This window comes from Dermacentor albipictus, chromosome 9 (assembly GCF_038994185.2).
Source record: "Dermacentor albipictus isolate Rhodes 1998 colony chromosome 9, USDA_Dalb.pri_finalv2, whole genome shotgun sequence".
Lineage (NCBI taxonomy): Eukaryota > Metazoa > Arthropoda > Arachnida > Ixodida > Ixodidae > Dermacentor > Dermacentor albipictus.
Window position 1 is genome coordinate 69,164,245 of NC_091829.1, and position 21,834 is coordinate 69,186,078.

A 21,834-nucleotide genomic window follows, 5' to 3' on the forward strand; every position below is an offset into this window, starting at 1 on the left:
GGCGCCACGGTCGAGGAGGGAGCGTGAAAGAGGAGAAACGAGGAGGAGTGAAGGCGAAGGGGAAGAGTGTCGCTACTTTACGAAGTTTAAGGGGTTTTAGGCACGAGCGCTGAGGTCAGCTCCTCCCAGGGAATTCTCGGCTGCTTAAGGATGCTTACACATTACAAAACTCGGCAGGAACCATCTCACGATGAACGTCGACGGTAATGCGATAAGCATTCAAGCATTGTAGCGACACGCCATATTGGCTGAAGTCACGGTTTTTTAAAAATCTGTAGTCATTCTGAGACTTCCGTTGTTGGGGCTATATGCGATATACACTGTCTCCAGTAGGCCTGTAGGTAAACTTTCGTATGACACTCGCTCGCCGAAGTCGTCTATGAGCACGATGGCATAACGGTGACTGTACGACGACGATGCAGTAACAGGGATGGAATGACGAAGAAGGAATGGTGCCGATGGAACGACAAAGGTGCTATGACGACAGTAGCATATTGACATTGAGGCGACTATGTTATAAGAGGACAGCGTGGCTACGACTGCACGAGGGCAACAGGATGACGACGAGTGTATGACGACAACCACGTGACGAAGCCGGAAGGACAATGGCGGGTCCACCACGGCATGACAACAGATGCATGACAACGACCGTCTGGCGATGACGCAACGAGGAGGACGGATGGACAATGGTGACCTAATCACGATTGAATGACGACAGCACGATTACGCTAGAGTGACGCAGAAGGAGTGGCGCCGCTGAAGCGACGAAAGGAGTATGACGACACTTGGATGGTGCTTTTCAAGTGGTAACGATTGTAAAGAGACAGCGTCATGACGACCGCATGAGGACAGGTATTATGATGAGTATGAATTATGAGTATGAGAATTATTATGAGTATGAAAAAGTTAGAATGATATGACGATGGCATGACAACGAATGAGGACAGTGGGATGAGTGCATGACGATGGTGTCGTAACGACTGCTCCGTCACGAATACTGTGTGACGACATTGGTGTGACCAGGACAGCATGATGACAGTAGGATGATGAAGCTGGAGTGACAGCGATAGAACGACCGCGACGGCATCACGACGACAGTATGGCAGTGAATTTCAGACGAGTGTACGACGACAACGGGGTGACTGAAGTCCCTAGATTTTCTGGTTTAAGAAGCAAGAAATATCTAGGGACTTTAGGCGTGACGAGGGTCGGATTACAAAGCAGGAATGTCAACATTGCAGCTACCTCGGCGCGTCATCAAGACAACGAGAACGTACTTATTTTCCCAAGCTGGTGGACAACTTGCCTCGCTCGGTCGGCGTAAGAGGCTAGGTGGATGAGCAGAGACAGACAGACACTTGAAACGCCTCAAGTAAGCAAGAAATGCTAATCGCATTAAAATATCTACCCGGGTAATAACCAAAACTCAAAGAATAACAGAATTGAAGGGAAATGTGCCAGTGGGCCATCCCTTTTGTTACCTCAAGAAATCACACATTAGAGCGCAGTTCTTAGGCACCCGTTCCTCCCTTGAGTGTCGGCGTCCCTTGGCATAACCGAGCGAAGGAGCACAGCGAAGGATGAAAGAGCGAATGCAGAGCGCAGCGGGGGATGAAAGACGGTGATAGTGAATAGAGCGCGAGGAGGAAAGCGGAGGAGGAGGGTGCAGGGGAACGATGAGGCGGAAATCGGAGGAGGAGGGTATGACGAAAGCGTGAGAAGTAAAGCCCAGTACCGCGCGAGACGTCGACCTGCGGCAACGATCGCTACGAGATGGCGCCAGAGTAGCGCGTGTTGTCTGCTCACCGATGACGCCATCGGCATGGAATGCGGCGAGCGAGTCCACCCATACCATGCAAGGAAGGAGAGGAGGTCCCTCTGCGGCAGCTGCAGCGAGTCGCTCCAATGCGTCACCCACGTGCTGCCTCATCTCCTCATCAGCGAGGCAGTCGCGCCACTTTCTCTCGGTTTGCAACGTACCGCATGAGACAGATTGTCTGCGCCAGCCAATATATCGCGAAACGAAAACACGTATAGAGCTGCGCTCAAATTTCCCATTAGGTAGTATCGTAATCGCCGGGGAATTTTTTTGTCTGCGAACCTATGAAAAAGCCGTTTCTCACGCGCATGCGAGGTTGGGTATGACGCGAGGTGTGACTGCTGGTTGATTTCATTTTAATGCGTTAGTATTAGGAATGTCAAAGTGCAAAAAAAGTGTATGTGAAGTGTGGGAAGGCGGTCAAGTGATATATATATATATATATATATATATATATATATATATATATATATATATATATATATATATATATATATATATATATATAATTTAAAATTTCCTTACAGGCCACGTATGAAGCATTGAGTAAGGGGGGCGTCACAGAAGGACTAAAAGAGTATATATAAAGGGTATATCGGGAAAGATAATATATATACATGATTAATAGACAGTATGAAAATGTATACAGCACATTTTATACAAACTTTAGAACACTGCACAAAAATAATTTGAGACGGTAATGTACATATTAGAGAAAAGACAAGATACAGTTCTTTAAGCAAACAATGTACAAAAATAGCCACTTTAATTTCATAGGACATAAGATACAATAACAAGCAAAAAAATGAGCTCATAAACAAGAGAGCACACAGAACGCATATAACTGAAAAACCATTGACATCATACATTTTGGTAAGTTAGGCATTGGAATATGAACTTATGAGCTGGCGGAATTCATATACGATTTGGATATCTACAATGCAGCTGACGGTGGTACGTCTGCTCCGGACCTCCGTCAGTTGCACTTCACTTTTCGAAGAAGCAAGACGTGTGACGAGTGACCTCCTAAACAACGCTTTTCAGCGTGGTGAACGCGGTTTGATTAATGTATTCGGAACATCAAAGTATTGCGACGTAATGCTAACGCATTTCTCTCGCATTTACCGCTGAATCGTCGCTGAACGTTTTATGTGTCTATCACAAAAACCAATATATTGTCAAACAGCGCACGTATCGTTTTCCACGGGTCTTCACTTTGTCCGTGCATTTAGCGCCGTTCACTACCCAACACTCGGAGGGGCTTTCATCCAATGCACAGGGCACACGAATTAGGCCGATGATGAAATGGGACAGGGTAAATTTCACTTCAGGAATAACTGAAAATCTCAATCCTACCGTGAAGGGAGGCTTGTCATGCCAGTAAGGGTACAATACCAAAACAGTTGGCGAAGTGTCCGCACAGGCAAGTGAGGTCATGGCTTTTAACGTATGCTTGGGGCCAGTTATATTTAAGTTCATCGATTAACAAGGATTAAGTTGCATTCTAAAGGAACAAAAGCTCGAACATTGCCAGTGAAGATTTTTTTTTTTTTTGCACAGAAATGGCGCATTTACGCGGAAACGGTTGGTTAGAGTGAAACCGCTATACTTAGCCGCTTGAACGGACGTGAGAAGGGACACGCGGCGCCTGGGCCAGTAACGTCGGCCTGGACAAGCACGCGCAAGGGCCATTTCATTGTGATGCCAATCAAACGGACGATAAAAAATACCCGCCCCCTCACAAACAACTAAATAGAGAAGACGCCGTAGCATGACGACAGCTGCAAACGCGAACATTCCCGTGCCTAAACATGCTAAGCAAGATCTACCCCACGCAGTACGAGAGCAAATGCCCATGGTGTGGAGACAAACCAACCCTATACCATACCACATGGGCTTGCCAGAAAACAGAAGGGCTAGCCATAATAAAAAAATCCGAGTGCGGAACAGTGGGAGAGGATGCTATCCAGCGACATCCTGAAAGTCCAACAAGGACTAGTAAGGTGTGCACGCAGGGCAGCTACCCCCTCAGCGGAGCCATGGACTAGGGGAACCGACCCTGGAGAGAAGATGGAAGACTCCACCTGAAGCCGCAAAAATCACTGCAAAATAGAGCAAATAAACGTTTTTCATAATCATCATCATCATCAAACGGACGATCGAGGCGCATTCGTGCCGTTGGCGTCGTCGTGCTGTCCAGCCATAGACGACGCACGCGCCGTCCGTGCGCGGAGGATTACAAGGCCTCCAGATACGCGGAGTGCGTTTGCCTAAAAGAGCGACAAAATGGACTCGCCGTCACTCTGCGCTCAATCAAGGGGGGGTGGGGGAGGTATTCTGTAAGAGTCCACCTAGTTGACGCTCCATTTCGACCGTCGCTGATTGGCCGGGGCCGCTCGTCTTCTCCTAGCTCGCACAGTTCCATCCAATCAGCACATCAGCAGCATACCGCTATGGTACATTACTCGCAGCGCAAAACTCTGACTGGTCAGCGGCGTTCAATTGGAGATTATGTTTTCGCATTGACAGCACATAAGAAGCGCTTAGGTGTCCTCGGATATTTTTTGTAGGGAGCTTTTTGGGAACTCCATGTTGGTGAGGGCTCGAGCTAGTTTTGGTGTTGCCGTTGCGGCTGGCGGGAATTGGTGGTTTATCGAAGGCGTAATTTTGAAATCGCGGCATGTATTCCACATTTGGCGGTGCTCTGCGTAGCGGGAGTCGATGGCTTCGATTAAGGGCTTGTGCAGGTTACGCAATGCAGCATCACGTGTTCTTAGCACTTTGTGTGGCTGAAAGATTCAGTGAATAATGCAGCATAATTTGCAGCAGAACTGTGTGCCACTTTTATTGCTAGAAATGAAGAGGTGAGGTAACGCCGTGCGAGTGTAGTTATTTTATGCTGTCGTATCGAACCACATCTGACTGCATCACTATGTAAGGGTATGCAGAAACTCCACTGGAGTAGTCACGTATGCGTAAGCACACCCACAAATGTGAAGTTGGACCGCCCACAATTTTAAGTTGGCCCATCCCCAGATTGAAAATGGTCCATCCCCAAATTTCCAGTTGGCGCTTCCCCAATTTTGAGTTGGCCCATCCCCGGATTGAAAATGGTCTATCCCCAAATTTCTGGTTGGACCTCTCCCAAATTGAAGTTGACTCATCCCTAAATTTAATTTGGCCCATTCCCCAATTTCAATTGGCGCGCCACCAGATTTCAACTGCCCCCTTCTCCAGATATCAAGTTGGCCCAGCCCCGAATTTCAGTTGACCCGCTCCCAATATTAAACTGGCCCAACGCCCACCCCCAAATTTCAAGTTGGCCAACCCCCAAAATTTAATTTGGCCCTCGTCCCAATTTGAACTTGACGCACCCCCAATATTGCAAGTTTGCCCACCCCTAAATTTCAGTTGGCCCACGCCTCCTACAAGCTTCGCCATGTATTTTCTATGTATCTCTATAGGCATTCTCTCTGATAATTTTTAGTTCAAATTGTCACTTATCGCTATAAAGCTACCAGTGATTTACAACACACTATTATATCGATGAAATGTCTTAACTTCGCAAATTAAGCATTTCTTTTTCGGATACTTTTCGCACTACTTGCTGGAATACTCGCCAAAGAATGCTTACGCATTAATTGTGTAAAGTGCCTTTGTCATATCATCATTGTAATTGTACGTAACCATTGCGCACATTGTATATATTGAACATCATTTTATATAATGGGGCATTTAGTTTATGGGGAACTGTGCGTTTCTGTGGGTTTCTGTGGTTATACTCATGTTAGTGAGGCCATGTGGACTCGGACACTTCTTTGAAAGCGTGCCGTTCATACAGTGTTGAATGCTTTGTATATGTTATCTCTTGATGGAATTCTTCCGTCATTGTGACTCAAGTGTTCATACCGTCTTTAGTTGAAATCTTTTTTGTTCTAAATAGCACGCTGGTGAGATCACCACTTGAGCTCCTGGTTTCACTAGATCAAGAGAAGGCATTTGATCGCCTTGAACCTAGCTAGATATTCAGCATACTCACAGCACTTGGCTTTTCGTCAAAGTTTATCGACCTTCTGAATTAGATTGCTCCTTCATGGACATGGAGGCGCCCCATTTATATTCACCCGTTGTGTTCAAGTCTTACTTCTAGTACTCTTCGAGTTCAGCTTTGAGCCATTTCTGCGCTCATTACTGAGAGACCCTTTCGAACGAGGTCGCCCCCTGCTTGCATGGTAGCGGTGTTGTGAAGGTGACAGCCGTCGCCGATGACATCACATTGTATATATAGAATGAAGTCAGCTTATACCGTAGCCTCCGTCTTTTTGCTGAATGCGGAATTATTTCAGGTGCTGCTCTGAATTTCTCAAGACGTGCTTATTTGTTCATTGGTTCTCCTCAGGCATGCCTAAGTCCTCTTCTCGGTCTTAAGAAAGCGCGATTATAATAGTAATTTGGCCTTTTATTATGCCAACATACAGACCATACATATACCAGACTCTGTGTGGCTTTCGCTTTTCTGAGAACTTATGTAAGACGAAATATTCAGTATGCTCAATCCCCGTTAGAAAAGACGTACTTAGCACAGTCTGTATTTTGCGGCCCTGCGGGGTACGTTTGTCATGTTGTAAAGCTAAAATTACGGGTTACTAGGTTGTTGTTCAGAGGTGGCCTGTCACGCGGCGATCGAGCAACCACACCCTCGCAGTGGGCTCGCTTTCCAATCCGTGTCGGTGCGCTGCCGGCTGCTTGCGCTGCGGTTCCTACTCCGTCTGTTACATGACGATAAGTGTCCCGCGAGTGAATTCGAATGCTACTTCCTTGGCGCTAAGATTTGTTACCTGTTACCGGGCGTACGCCGTAACTGCGGACCGCAGCTAATAAACGAGCTTCATTTTACTCTACGGCAGTTGCACTTCATCGTCATGCACGGCATGTCTATCCTGATCCTCGAAAACTGCGTTTGAATACAATCGCAGCCTTACTGCTCCATCTGATTCCTAAATCACTCAGTGCACATACCAGCACTGTTTCGTGGGATGCAGTAACGGGGTCCTTCCTGCCTGGCCATCACCGTGACTTTGAGTGACATCTAGGGTGAGGAGTGCTTCAAACGCGTGACGGACTATATTTGGATATCCTACTAAGGACGTCCCAAGGATATTGCACTTGGACCTTTTTCAGCAGAGACATGTATAGTTGTACGCCCAGAGGCTTTGTCTTTGTTTCGTCGTGACAGAATTATGTTTTATAATATGTTCAATTTATAACCCGAAGCTATCATCTCTGGAACTCACGTGTACGTCGTAATTTGCGCATTTACCGACACAATTTACTTTGAAGACGTCACTTAGGTCAATAGGTCACTTTTGACTGGAGGGGCACTTATAAAAGGCTTACACATTTTGTATATTGTCCCAAAACGTAATCGTGATCTGTCTTGCTCTTGTTTCCTTACTTGAAACCTCACCGCTCGATACTTTCGTGTCAAGAATTCTATGCCACGTTGATAACGCGCATGCCAATCATGGCCTGGAAGTACCGGGCGCTTAGCGTTAAAGAAAAACAATTATTGCTTAAGCGTAAAATAAGCCCTGACGAGGGCACTTTTCTTAAAGCGAAGGCCTAGAAGAGGGCATGGCAGCTGGCCGCAGGGGCACATGGATAACCCTTTTGTATTCATCGTGCAGACAGCCGCAACCCTGCTGCTGATAGCCGCAGGTCATGGCCCAAATGAAACACCAAGCCCCCAGATGGACAACACGCAGGCTGCGCATCCACTTCCGGACCGCTACACCACCGAGCCAGTCCCGCTGGCACTGCACTGCAACAGCCCACTATCAGCAGCCCACTATCAACATACTTCTTCGACCATTCCGAGCGCCAGTCCAGGGTTCAACTCGACGTTGGTGGCGCATCGATCGCTTCGTGCTATAAGAAGGGGCGACACGTTTCCGCGGGCCATAGGGCACGGCAGCTGGCCGCAGGGGCACATGGATAACCCTTTTGTATTCATCGTGCAGGTAAGAAAGCACTTTAAAGATTGCATGCACTCGAACGAGCTCTGTTTAGTTGTGCTGCCGTGCCCTGGGCTGCTGTGTGAACTAATCTTTGACATAGTGGATCTGGTCAAATTATTGCTACTAGCTGGAGATATTGAAACAAACCCTGGTCCTGATACACCCGATATTTCGCGGCAACTACAACAAATCATGAAGGATTTAAAAGAAATTAAGGAACAGCGTTTAACCGCAATAGAGAAGAAACTAGAGCAACTTACAACCCTAGACAAAAAGATTTCGTCTTGCGCGGAGAAGGTAACTAAACTAGAGAAAGTCGTTTCAACGCTGGAACTAAGACTAGATGACCTTGAAAACCGCTCCAGACGATCCAATCTAATTGTGTATGGTGTGCCAGAAGAGGAAAAGGAAAATGAAGACACATTACAGCTTACAGTAAATGAAAAAATTGTCAAAAATGTCCTGAAACTTGAAGCTGTAAGTATCGAACGTATTCATAGATTAGGCAGGCCGGATACCACTAAACAAGACCAATAATTTTTAAACTTCTCGACTTTAGAGACAAAACTAAAATCTTGAGAAACTGTTTCAAGCTAAAGTGGTCAAGTTTTTCTATTTCCGAAGATTTTTCGCCTCGCGTAAGAGACTTAAGAAGGAAGTTATGGAATTCTGCCAAACCAAGGAAAGAATCGGGAGATAAAATTAATCTAATTTATGACAAACTACGAATCAATGGCGAAATGTTCTACTGGGACGAAGAAAATAATATTGCTCCTTTGAAAGCAGGTTCCGTTATTCCTGATCCAAAAAACCAACAACACGGCCCTCGAAGCCTACGTTCACGCCGAACTTGATATCCGACTTATCCTTCTTGAACATAAATGCCCGTAGCATATTAAAAAAAACGGATTCCCTTGAAGCCTTGATTCTTGCATATGAACCTGACTTTCTAACACTAACAGAAACCTGGCTAACAGCTGATATTAAAGATGTTGAGATAGCCCCTGCCAACTACGCTATCATCCGGAAAGACAGGACAACACGAGGCGGTGGCGTGGCCATTCTAGTAAAGAAAGAAATCCCGTTTTTAATGTTACCGGATGTTGAGGGCGTTGAGGCCATCTTTTGTAAACTGCGCTTCGCATCTTACACTGTTGTCGTAGGCTGCGTCTATCGCAGTCCTTCTTCCGGCCTCGACAATGTGCGCCGATTGCATGAATATACCGAGCAATATGCATCAGGGTCCAGAATAATAATCGCAGGTGATTTTAACGTTCCTGAAGTGAATTGGCAAACAATGCAGCATCATTCAGCCTGTGCGGATGTGTTACTTGACTTTATGTTATCGTTCAACCTTACACAAATTGTAACTGAACCTACACGTGTACAGGGATCCAGCTGTTCCATACTAGATCTAATATTCCTCAGCAATCACTTCATAAATGACGAAACGAGATTAAGCTTACTAGATGGTATTTCGGATCACAAAATTACCCATTGCACTATACCCCTTCACGACAGCGTTACCCCTCAGCAAATCATTGCTTACCCAGACTATAGTAAAGCTAACGACACTAGTATACTTGATTACCTGATTAATGAATACGACACGTTTTTACAACTTTCCCATAACAGCACTACAGACATCGATACACTGTGGCTCGCATTTTCCGCCATTATATCTCATTGTATAACCAATTACATACCAACTAGAAAAAAGAAACTTACTAGACGTAATCCATGGATAACGCGTGACGTTATACACGCGAAACGAAAAGTAAACCGAATGCGAAAATTGCTGAAAACTAACCCATTAAAATTTACGCATGAAAATCTCAGCGCAGCTATCCAACTTATGAAATCAAAAATTAAGACAGCCAAACAGTTCTACTTTACTCATACACTCACAAACTTTTTGAAAACTGCTCCCACAAAGTTCTGGAGCTACATTAACCAAAAGAATCGTAACGACAACGAAGCCTCAAATGAAGATAACAGGAACTCTGCTAACTTGCTTAATAACTACTTCTGCTCTGTTTTCACTGAGGACAACGGCACACTACCACAAGCAGGCTTCTCTGGAAATAAGCCACTAGAGCCACTCACATTAACCGAAGCAGGCATACTTAACCTACTGCTTAATTTAGACCCAAAGAAATCACCAGGACATGATAATATTCCAAATGCATTCCTTCGCAGATACGCTGAGTGGATGGCCAAGTACTTATTAATAATTTTTAGCAAATCAATCTCCTCAGGTACCCTCCCTAAGGATTGGAAAACAGCTAAAGTGAAACCAATTCATAAATCGGGAAGTAAAATAGAACCCGCTAACTACAGACCAATCTCACTAACATGCACTGTTTGCAAACTACTAGAGCACATTATCTTAAAGCACATAACCAAACACCTTGAACAGGAAGAAATACTAACGGATTGTCAGCATGGTTTTCGTACAGGAGTTTCCACAGTCACACAACTAATTGAGCTTGTCCACGATGTATCGTTAAGTATTGACCAACAGAAACAAATCGATCTAATCTTTCTTGATTTTTCAAAAGCTTTCGATCGCGTAACACATAAGAAATTAATTTATAAACTCGAACTTACCTTGGGAAAGCGCCCTATTCTGAACTGGATCAAAGACTACCTTACTAACCGCACTCAATTTGTAGAAGTTAACCAGCAATATTCCATGAAATCTAGCGTAAGATCCGGAGTTCCACAAGGAAGTGTTCTGGCTCCAGTTTTATTTCTCATTTACATTAATGATCTGCCTTCTAATATTCCAGTCAATGTTAGACTTTTTGCTGACGATTGTGTTTTGTATCAGGTAATCAATTCTCATAATGACCATGTGGCCTTGAACGACGCTTTGTCACTTGTGTACAAATGGTGTATCGAATGGCAAATGACTTTAAATATTAAAAAATCAGCTATTTTATCAATTACTAGAAAAAAGCTCCCATCAGATTTTAATTACACTATAAATAACGCCACACTTAACAAAGTGAAGGAGTACAAGTACCTTGGCTTAACATTAACACACGATTTCAGATGGGAGCGCCATGTTAACAACGTTACCTCGACCGCACAAAAAAAATTGTTTTTCCTGAACAGACGTCTTAGACTAGCACCCCCATACACAAAACTACTAGCATATAACACATATGTCAGATCTGTATTAGAGTATGCTAACGTTGTTTGGTTTCCTTTCACCAAAGAACTCATTAACAAACTAGAAGCAATTCAAAGGAAGGCACTCAGATATATTTACAACAAACATAGGTTAACAGACTCACCCACAGAATTGCTAAAACAGGCCGGTATACTGACCTTACAAAAACGAGCCAAGCTTGCACGATTAAAATTTATGTATCAACTTATTCATAATGAATTGAAAATAGACAGTTCCAAATACATATCTTTAGCACAAACACGACTCACCCGACATAAACATTCACTATCATTAAACGAACACCCATTTCATACGGAAAGCCATAAGCATTCGTTTTTCCCTTTAATGACACGTGAATGGAACAAGCTGGACCCTAATATTACAGACAGCCCATCGTTAACTACTTTTTTGACATTAGCCGAAAATGAATTGCGCGCTTCGCAATTATGATGTACTTGTGTCACCATCTATTTTTGTGCCATTTTATTTCATTAGATTGTGTACATAATCACAATTTCTTTAACGACACCTTAACCGTATCTTATGGATTACTACCTCTTGTGTATACCTCACTTTTATAACTTGTATTACTTGCCATTACTGAGTACTATTGTTGATTTATGCAAATTGTTTACTTCCTTCTTGTTGTAATTATTGCTTACCACCATTGATGTTTGACAGACTACCTCATTACCCCTTGTTACTCTTAAATTTAATGCTATGTATTGTGTAATTTATGCATACCATTTTGTTCATCTTTGTATATTTTCTGGCTTTGATTACCTGTTGCTTTTTTTATCAACATTATTACAGTGTATAACGTTACTTTTATGCCTACTACATTGTCTGCCTCTGCTAACTGCATGTTTAATATGTCTAACCTTAATATTGCGCTAATTATTATTGTTACACTGCAAGATAACTATGTATGCCCTTCCTGTTATGATCCCTGATGGGATCGACAGTATGAATAAATAAATAAATAAAAAATTAACATTACACTGCACTGAAGCATGCGCGCGAAAGTGCACAAGCGAACAGTGTATGTGATCTGTCTGTATGGACGTCCTGCACGCTGGATCAGTGACACAGCACTCTGCTGCGAACGTAATATTTGATATCGCAAACGCTTTACAAGACTTCCTGACATACAGAGATACAAATTTCAATGATATGCCTAACCTGTCAGCCTGGCTAGTCGACTGACATGCTACTTTAGGGCCTGGGTGATAATGAAGATGTACATGGGCTTCACATAAATAAACGAACAGCACATACATTCACGGACACACACATACGAAATGGAGGCATTTACGAAGTTTCGTTAAGGCTTGCAGGTGGTGCTGTGCCACGGGGGGATAAACGTGTAGTGCCGCCTTCAAAGACTGACTCTGACAAGTAACGGCAGCAGTCACACACAACATGTTGCAGGTCTTCAGCAGCGTTACACAGAGCCCATTGGCGAGTCCGTCAGTCGAATTTTGTTCTTGAAGTAGTTTGTACTTGAAGTAGGCCGCATCGAGCCTGATGCGGTGAAGGCGTGTTTCACTTTTGCCTACTGAGGCCTCGGCTGCATATAAAAGTTACACTGGGTCGATCTTATAGAGGTGTCGGTACTGGTGGCTTGCATCACTCCGAACTGAACATGCACCTGACTCTGCATAAAGCGGAAAATCAGAGACTGAGATGAAGATGTACTTCACCAACAATCCGGGAGCCCACATTCCTGTCCCACCTAGTCCCTAAAAGTGGCCTAGAACCGTCCCCTTCCTTAAAATAAAGACTTTATTCATTCATCATTCTGGAGGGATCGCTGCAAGTGCCAAGCGTGTGCGGATACCAGTGTGGTCGCGTCTTTTGTCGGGGCATGTATCTGGATGATATCTGTGAAAGTGTCGTGGGCTACTCTGCATGGCAGCACAGTCAGCCTGGACGTTGCCTTGTATACCGCAGTGTGCCGGCAACCACTCCAACACAACCCTGTGGTACAGTTTGAAGGCTTCGATTCATAGGCGTCGGATGTACATGATGAGTTCTTGCGTGCGTGGTGTCTTCAGGGACTTCACTGTCACTCGTGAGTTGGAGAAGATGACCCCAAGACTCAGCTCTCTGATCTACGGTGTAAACGAAAGCTGCCCGCAGTGGAGCTAGTTTGGTTGCTGTAGCTGAAGAGCGGTGACTGAGAGTCGCAGAGATGGTATACCACTCGCACGCGCAATCCGCACACCAATGACAAATGATGTAGGTGTAACGGGAGCCATCAATGTAAATATGACAGTGAGTCCTGTAGCTGGTGTTAATACGCTGAAGAGAAAAGATGTCAACCCCGGCTCGGGTCTATTCCTCTTGCTCTGGAGGCTTGGCACTGACGTGACAATTGACCTCGAAGGAATTTTCCGTGGTGGCTCCGTTGGCATAGAAGGGCTTCGATAATTCGCTGGGAGCGAGCTTCGCACCACAGAATCGCTGCAAGCGGATGACCCGGTACTCTGGCAGCAAAGCGCACATGAATTCGAAAAAAAAGCTCCAGCTGCAGAAGTATTGGAAAAAAAAAGACATTGGCTTTCTGAAAGCGTCACCTACACTTGATGTGTTTCAAGGCGTAAGCATTCGTCGGCGAGTATCCTGCAGCCCCATACCGCGCAAAGTTTAATGCCTTGTATCTGCAGAAAAATGCTTAATTTGCGAAGTTATGACATTTAATTGTTATAATAGGAATACAATTGTTACAATAGGAATGCAGGGATGTTAACCAATCAAGGGTCTGGTTGGCTACCCTACGCTGGTGGAGGGGAGGAGGGGAAGAGAGAGAAGGGAGAGAGAAGGTGTAGAGACGTCTACGGACAGTACTTGAGTAAAAGCCGCTCGCGCAAACCAGACGTTCTGAGAAATCACAAAAGTGCTTTCACTGCCTTCTGAGCCGATGATCGATGAGGACGGTGCTCTAGCACTGTTCACTCAGAGGACGATCATCTAATTTCCTCAATGTGTTGGACAAAGATTGTATTTGTGCTTGAAATTGAGGACAATGGCACAATAAGTTGTCAATGTTCTCCTCGCATCCGCAAACATCACATGCAAGACTATCAGCCATTCCAATCAGTGCTGAGTAGGCATTCGTGAAAGCAACTCCAAGCCACAAACGACAAAGAAGAGACGCTTCGCGTCGGTGCAGATGGGCCGGAGGTCTGAGTTGCAGTGACGGGTTTAGTCTGTGCAATCTTGTGCGTTTTGTATGTGCGGTATTCCACTCTGCTAAGGAGATCGTGCGAGCTAGACTGCGAAGTTGTCTCGCGGCGTCGGTCCTTGAGAGAGGAATGGGGACGCAGCGGTCTTCTTGGTTTGGGCCCGCTCAAGGTACCGCAGGAACCTATGTGAGAATATCTGGGCCGCAATGAAAAAGGCTCTCTCCCGTCGATCGCTATAGAGGGGCTCGCCGGATGCACTGTGTGGAGCTGTTCAGGAAGAGTGGGAGCGCCTACGGAGCTTTGATATAGCTATGCGGCTCTTCAAAAGCTTGCCCCGAAGGATGACTGCAGTCACTGCAGCCCGAGGAGATTTCACAAAATATTAGAGCCCTGTCAAGGATTCTACATCTGCAACGGAAAGCTCTTAAATATGAGCGAATTAGTAGTGCCACAAGTTCACTTTTCATTTCGTAAAAGTCGTGAGAGAGTCTTCATTTGGAAATAAACGCGTTTCCTTTGTTGTTACTTTTCGCCTGCCATATCTCTTGCAGCTGCAATGTACGCCAGATCAGCATCTTCAAGCACACTTCACAGGTTTCATAGTGTCGCGTGTGACTAAAGAAGACGGTGTTAATCACGCCAAATTGTCATGCTCTGGTCGTTCAATATTTTTTGTACTTCTAATATTTGAGAAACGGTTGAAAAGAGAATTTCGCTGGAATGCTTTTATTATCGAAGCGAACGTCTATAACCATACCATAGAGTGGCACGAGCAGTGCTGCCTTCCAGCAGTTAAAGCGCGCCAGTGTTAGCGAGGAGAAGATGGCGGCAAAAATAAATGCACAAACAAAAATCCACGCTTGATAGCTAGCAAAGCAAACGCTCGCCTCGCACGGACGGGCTGCCTTCAGGCAACACCGCGTGGCACGAACACCTGCATCGACGGCAATGCCAGGGGCTCGCCTGTGCGGCGGTATGACGAAACTAGCACACAGGAAACTGCGGTCGAACATATCGCAGTGGGACACATACTCTAGCACTCACCGCTTGAATTGAGCATACCCACCGCGGTTGCTCAGTGGACATGGTGTTAGGCTGCTGAGCACGAGGTCGCGGGATCGAATCCCGGCCACGGCGGCCGCATTTCGATGGGGGCGAAATGCGAAAACACCCGTGTACTTAGATTTAGGTGCACGTTAAAGAACCCCAGGTGGTCGAAATTTGCGGAGTCCTACACTACGGCGTGCCTCATAATCAGAGAGTGGTTTTGGCACGTAAAACCCCATAATTTAAATTTTTTTCTTGAATTGAGCATGGCCAGCAGGTTGCGCTGATTGCACCATCGGTCATGCGCTGTTCGCGTTTCATTTGTCCACGATAGTACACGCGTTTGCAACCAGCGCAAGGAATTCCGTACACGACACCGGGGAATCCCTCTACTGCGAGCTGGTCTTTCACCGTCACATGTCTGCAGCATGTGCGAAGGGACATGTGCCGCGTCATCTTCGTACGACCGAAAGGTTCGGGATAAGCTTTGGCTTACGTCGGGGACGTAAGGTATCGGAAGCCTTTTCTTTTTCTCTTGTCGCAGGGGCTGTTGTGACACCGGGGGAGCTAAGCGGTTTTCGACAGTTTCGATAAACGAACGGGGGTAGTCCGAAGACGATAGATCACGGCGCGTGGTAGCTAGATCAGCCGCTCGGTCGTACGGGGTTGAGCAGAGTTCTTGTGCACGGCGTAGAAGTGAGGCGACCACCGACTTCTTGCGACAGGTCGGGTGTACGGAACTGAAGTTGAGGCTTAGAATGACAGAAAGCTGAGCTAGTTGGTAAGGATTCATTATGCAAAAAGGTGAGGCGTGCGGACAGGACACAAGAGTAGAGAAGTTCGTGTTGTCCACTTCTCTACTCTTGTGTCCTGTCTGCACGCCTCACCTTTTTGCATAATGAAGTTGAGGTACATGGCGGTGTGCGTGACCTTTCTAAATAGGCTGAACGACACCGTATTACCGTCGCGTTTTACTAGGGTGTTCAGAAGAGGTGGACGGCCATCGGATTTTTCCTCGGTCGTTAAATGTATGGCCGGTTCTGTGCTGTTGAGATGCGAAAGAAATGCGCTGAAATCCGTTTTCTTAATCACGGAGAAGCGATCGTCTACATACCGAAGGAATATCCTTGGACGTGGTGTGAAGCTAGAGAGGGCGCGAGACTCTAGTGACTCCATCGTAAAGTTCGCTGCGGTGACTGAAATCGAAACACCCATTGCCGTTCCATGGAACTGCTTAAAAATGTTCGTCTGGAACGTGAAGTAGGTATTGCCCAGACAGAACTGCAGAAGTCTGCTGAGGTCTGGAACGTCGATTGGGGTTCTTTCCAGTAGAGTTGGGTCTGATTCGAGTGCATCTGTGCAAACCCTGACGGCGAGCTCTGTTGGCACGCTCATGAAAAGCGATTTCATAGCGAAGGACACCAGGATTTCGTCGTCATCGAGAACCGTGTGGCGAATTTTTTCGCCGAAGTCGTACGAGTTCTGCTTTTGCCAACCGAAGGGGAGATAATGCGGTGAAGGTAATTCGACAGCTTGTGCAGATGCGAGCGGGTGAAGTCGACGATTGGGCGCATCGGGACGCCTGCTGTGTAGATCTCGGATATACCATACAGAGCGGGCGCGGAACCATTGTTGTACAGAAGGAACAAGAAACTTCTTGAACTCTATGATGGCGAGGGCTCGAGCGAGTTTTGGGGTTGCCGTTGCGACTGGCGGGAATGGGTGGTTCGTCAAAGGCGTCGCCTATTCCGCTTCTGGCGGTACTCTGCCTAACGGGAGTCGATGGCTTCGATTAAGGGCTCGTTCAGGTCATGCAAAGCAGCACCGTCTGTTGACAGCCGTTGACGTCGCCGCCGCCGTGCTGTCCCGCTATTGCGGGCGCACGCGCGTCCAGCGCGCGGAACGTTGGACGGCCTCCGGAGATGCACAGTGCATTTGGATGCAAGATCGACGAAGCCAAACGAACGTAACGGCATGCTCCTCTCAATTGGCTGATGATGATGATGCTGAAGATGATGGCGATGATGATAGTGATCTAAAGAAAGGAAAGACGATTCAACTGTCTGGGCAGTGGAGACGATGCAGCGTTACGCCTTCCGTTGCTGGCGTTGTGCAAGTGCACATTAACGTTCCCATTAATCAGCCTTGTGTCTACGCGCTGGTATGAGCAGAATGAACAGTAAACGTACAGCTGTCCTTTCCCTAGATTTCGCAAGCTATTTAGACGCGACGCCCGAGTAGCTCGTGAAAGCTATTCTTATTACGCCGGCGTTACGAGACAACTGATACCCTGTAGCCGATGTTCTGGCGAGGTGTGCCTAGATGAACTATTGACTTTGTAAAAAAATGGTTAAAGCAGGGACCATCGTTGATAGTTATCCCTGTCATGAGAAGCATTTCTGAAGTTATAAACGACCTAAATGTGTGAAAAAAGCTTTTTTATTTCTTAAGTGGTGTTCTTAAGTGCTTTGTTTGATGCATCTTCAGCCGCGTGGATGTGGCGTGTTCTGTCATATCTGGCCCTCGCGCCGCAAAAAACTGCACGTCATCGTGTGTGATGCCCATTACAGATAGTATCGGCCTACGCGTAACGGAGAGCGAGACGCATGTACTCGCAAGTGGCTAGATCGATGGAGCCCTCTGATGCACACGTCATAGGCAACACCACCACCTTTAGTAGTGGCCACTCGGTTCGGGGTGTTTAACGTGACGCCAAACACTTCCTTAATGTGACGTACGGGTCAACCACTGGTTGGCAGGTCGCCCATTTCGTCACCCGTCCTCGCCGTGTACACCGACCAGCGTCGTTATCTCGTGGTCGTCAGGCTTCTTGTCACGGGACGACTGCCCCGCTTTTGGCCATTCTATGCGGCCACTTATTTCGCACTGTATCCGGTGTTTGGGAACCTAGAACGACAGAAAGCTGGGCTAGTTGGTGAGGATTCATTATGCAAAAAAATTACCGACGATTACGTGACTTCCTAATGCGAAATTTGAGCGCAGCAAATAAGCTGTTTCACCTTTTCGATAGATTGAGGCAAAGAAATCGAGCAACACATGTATGCGCTATATATACAGATCCGCCGCCACCGATCTGGCTCTCTGATTGCCACCGCACAGGGCGAACGGCAGCGGCAATTTCGGCTCGGGCGGTGCACATATACAGATCCGCCGCCACCGATCTGGCTCTCTGATTGCCACCGCACAGGGCGAACGGCAGCGGCAATTTCGGCTCGGGCGGTGCACATATACAGATCCGCCGCCACCGATCTGGCTCTCTGATTGCCACCGCACAGGGGTTGCATTGGAGGAGGAGCGAAGAAAGGAATTAAGTTCGAGCCGGCGCTTTGACAACCGGAGACTCGCAGGAAGAGGGGGGAGGGGGCGGCGTGTACACCCAGCGGCAAACGATGGGGGCAGAAGCGCGCGCAGCAAGCGGACAACACGATAAAGGGAGGAGGGAAGAGATAGCAGCGACTGACTGATGCCGCTGACGCCGATAGTGAGTCAACCCCAGCTGCGGAGTTGGTTTCAGGGACAACGCCGCCGATGCCGACACAAACAATATGATACCCTCGCTTCCGCAGCGCTAAGAACCAGGTCTAGCCGTGGGAAGGTGGTCACGTATTCGTCGACGTGCCGGGGCCTACGTGAAATAACCGGCGCGTCGGCAACTGAAGAGCACCCTATCCGCCACACAAGAACGGGGGGGGGGGACCCTTTCCTCCTCTTTCTGCATGGCGGCGACGGTGTTCTATGCAGTCACGTTATCTTGACTCTCTAGCGTCGTCAGCGGCATCCAGCGGTATCAGTCGGTCGCTGCTAGCGCTGGGGGGATGAAAGGGGGGCGGAGCTGGTTACGAGGCCGACGACAACGCCGACGACGACGCGAAACCCAGGAACGGACGCCAAAGAGCTGCGCTCTAAAAGAAGTGAGGCGTGCAGACAGGACACAAGAGTAGAGAAGTGGGCAACACGAACGTTCGTGTTGCCCACTTCTCTACTCTTGTGTCCTGTCTGCACGCCTCACTTCTTTTTGCATAATGAATCCGGTGTTTGTTTGCGCTGTATCCGATACTGGTCAATTGGGCCGCCTTGATTTGCACTATATCCACGTTTCTTAGACTGCACTGTCTAGACAGTGCAGTAGCTACGGCATTGGCCCACATTTTTTCGGAGACAAAACTTCGTCAGAACGACATCGCGTCCTTGCTCCTGCTCTGGCTCTGACCTTGGCTCCAACTAGGCAAAGAAATGCGTTGCATCGAAAGCTTCTTAACAAGTGCTCGGAAGAGGTTTATGCGAGTAAGGTTTCAAACGGACCAGCCACATGTCATACACGGGTAACATTTTAATGTATGTAATTTAGTTACACGCAAACGAAATTCGTATCACAACTTATCAAAAGAAACAGCTTTTCTGGAAATTCGGTTCAGATTCTGCAAGGTCGTACGAATCGACTGCATTTTTTTCATACGCCGGAGAGCGTTTTCAGTTCTAATTAGTTACGAATCCCGTCACTAATTAATTACTGTGGCAACGATGTTTTTCCTTGGATAACATTTTTATTGTTTGTTTTGTACAAATCTACTTCATGGCCAGAAATAAACGTGAACAAGTTCTCCTAATTTTACTTGATGAGAAATATTGTTTGTGCGTTTCAGGTTGTTAAACAGCAATAGCGTTAACGACCAACAGGACGGGTAATTCAAATGAAGCTGATATTTCTTGGGCTCTTCTACTCAGAAAAACAGACGGTCATATGGCTAATGCGATCTCGCATACAGTGAGAGGACGTGTATAGGAAAGCATGGTCCCGCTCTTAACCAGGCGCCTATGCACTTTTTCCCGGCATATAGTGAAGGTGAATGTGTATTGAAGAAATGGATGTAAATACGGACGAGTGTAGTTGTTTGTACTGTTACGGGACCACCACCTGAGGGCGGTGCGAGTTTCGTCCTAGGAGGAGTGGATTAGACCGGCAACTGGATCGATGGATTCCGACAGGGTCATTCTGGACTCGCTCTTGGCTTTCGCCAAGGACGCGCAGCTTCTAGGACGGCTCTAAATACGCCTTCCCCTTCCTATTCCTATTCCCCACTATAGGCCTTCGAGCCATCCCTTAATACATTTTGTCACCATCATCATACTGTTTGGGTAATGACATAATGTGTAACATATACATACCTGTCATTGACAGCGTTGACGTACTTGTGCGAAATAATTGCCGTTATAAGCGGAAAATTTGCGCAGCTCAGTACGTGAATCACGCATTTGTGTATTGGGCCGAGTTTCTTGGGGCATGATGATTAAAATTATGAAACTACTCCTAGAAAGATGCTGACATATCGAAGACATCTTCAGCTAATATTTTGCCATAACGGTGTTTATATTATCGTAGACAACAGAACGAGCAATTGGGGCTATATAAATTTCATTCGGCTGGATAATAGGGGTGTGTGAATAGCAATTTTTGAGACGAATTGAAGTGCGAGTCCAATCATGCCGAAAGTAAATTGAATCAAGCGTCAAATAGTTGGCAAACGCACGCTCCACATTCCAAATTTTAAAGAACGAAAACAGTTTTTGAGTACCTTTCTTATACCGAGCAGCCAGTTCACCATTAGTATACGACAATCTTCACGTCCTAGCGTGCTCACAGCGCCGGAAAGGTTGTGATTGCATTGCACGTTATGAGGTGTTGCTTATTAAAAGCACAAATGGAGCATTAGGGACGAATAATTCAAACAACTGAAGCGCCTTGTCCCGCCATTGTTGTTTCTTCATTGATATGCTGTCTCTGTTGGCGCTTCATCTTTTGAAAGCTGTGAACCAACTAGCTCCACAACGTGCTCTACTACAAATAAGGAGCTTATTAGCATGCTCAGTATTTAGTGGTGAAGCCGCATGATGCCGGTTTAGCCGGAGAAGTCTGACTCTTTGAGTGACGAGCGTGCTCCAATTTATCGTGGTTTATGTCTACTGTGGCCTTTGTCTATGTTTGTTTCACATTTGCTCCAATTTTATGCCTGACTGCACAAAGTTTCCGTTTTCAAATGTTCGGCCATTATTCGGAAAGTATTCGTATTTACGCACGGTGACTAGTCGATTCGAATTCGGCAATATTCGATTCGTTATTTGAAAGTTTCGAACTCGCCTACCACTAGGCAAGCACATGCTTTGTTGTCACATCGCAAGTTGCTGTGTGATTATATAACCATTTCGTCTTCGTGGGGAATGTGGGTACCCACATTCCCGCGAAGACGACATGGTTATATTACCCACATTCCCATAGGAATATTGGTAATACCCACGTCCACATATTCCCCACAGGGGAAAATGTGAATGGGAAATGTGAATGCAATATGACCCACAGGGGAATGTGGGTCATATTGACAGTGTGTCGGAGGGGAATGTGTATGTTACCCAGATCCTCCACAAGGGAATGGGGGTAATATACACATATACGCTTCACATTCCCCTATGAGAAATGTGGAACGTGTATTAACATTGTTTTACATGTCTTGCAGTACCCTCGCACCGCTGCAGACTTCTTCGTCAGTGGAGAATCTCTCAAGAACCAGT

General features: G+C 46.4%; 1 protein-coding gene across 2 annotated transcripts in view; it reads left to right on the top strand.

The window, feature by feature from the left end:
- LOC135908575 (E3 ubiquitin-protein ligase Topors-like) overlaps positions 1-21,834 on the top strand; it is a 323,708-nt gene that overhangs the window by 1,752 nt on the left and 300,122 nt on the right. The window lies entirely within an intron of this gene.